The sequence below is a fragment of the Etheostoma cragini genome, chromosome 14, assembly GCF_013103735.1.
Source record: "Etheostoma cragini isolate CJK2018 chromosome 14, CSU_Ecrag_1.0, whole genome shotgun sequence".
NCBI lineage: Eukaryota > Metazoa > Chordata > Actinopteri > Perciformes > Percidae > Etheostoma > Etheostoma cragini.
In genome coordinates, this window is record NC_048420.1 from 24,093,542 (window position 1) to 24,094,929 (window position 1,388).

Below are 1,388 nucleotides of genomic sequence, written 5' to 3' on the forward strand. Positions count from 1 at the left end.
TCATTTCTGTCTCTTTCCAATCCTTTCTGTCTCTTTCCTATCCTTCATTTCTGTCTCTTTCCTTCCCTCCTGTCTCTTTCCTTCCTTTCTGTCTCTTTCCTTCCTTCCCGTGTCTTTTCCTTCCTTTCTGTATCTTTCCTATCCTCCCTTTACTTCTTTCTGTCTCTTTCCTATCCTTTGTTCCTGTCTCTTTCCTATCCTTCCTTCCTGTCCCTTTCCTATCCTTCCTTTCCTCCATTCCCTTCTTCCTCGGAGGCAGAATGCCGTCCTAGCGTAGAACGCAGCGGGGTAGATGTAGCCTCACATGTCCTCCTCGTCCTCCTCCTCCTCGTCCTCCTCCTCGTCCTCCTCCTCCTCCTCAGCTGTGTGAACGAGACACTCGGTGAAACTAAGACGATCTGAGAAGTTAAAGCGGCGAGGAATCACACACGCCGGCGCCGAGCGAAACAACCGAATCACCCGGTGAGACGTCTCCCGCGCCGACGAGCGGCCGTGTTGGCGGGAAAAACAAAGAACCGCAGCGCGGTGTCGAAGTTCAGCAGCGAGAGAGGCGAGCAGGCAGCAATCTGCCCGCCCACACACACACCTCCTCCACAGGTGTGTGTGTGTGTGTGTGTGTGTGTGTGTGTGTGTGTGTGTGTGTGTGTGTGTGTGTGTGTGTGTGTGTGTGTGTGTGTGTGTGTGTGTGTGGACTGTGAGGGTGAGTCATTCTCTCCCACGTAGTCGATACATCCACCAGCGGTTGTGGAGAGATCCATCAGCCCTCTCACAGAACCTGATCTCACTCCAGAGTAGTAAAAATACAGACGCTCGGTAGAGAGTACGCACAGAGACAACACTACTGAGTAGTATGTAGAGAGTAGTACGTAGAGAGACAACAGTACCAAGGAGTATGTAAAATGTAGAGAGAGTAGTATGTAGTGAGTAGTATGTAGAGAGTAGTACGTAGAGAGACAACACTACTGAGTAGTATGTAGAGAGTAGTACGTAGAGAGACAACAGTAGAGAGACAACAGTACAGAGTAGTATGTAAAATGTAGAGAGAGTAGTATGTAGTGAGTAGTATGTAGAGAGTAGTACGTAGAGAGACAACAGTACAGAGTAGTATGTAGAGAGACAACAGTACAGAGTAGTAAGTTAGAGACAACAATACCAAGGAGTATGTAAAATGTAGAGAGAGTAGTATGTAGTGAGTAGTATGTAGGGAGTAGTACGTAGAGATAACAGTACAGAGTAGCATGCAGAGAGACAACAGTACAGAGTAGTATGTAGAGAGACAACAGTAGAGAGTAGTATGTAGAGAGACAACAGTACAGAGTAGTACGTAGAGAGACAACAGTACAGAGTAGTATGTAGAGACACAACAGTACAGAGTAGTATGTAGAGAC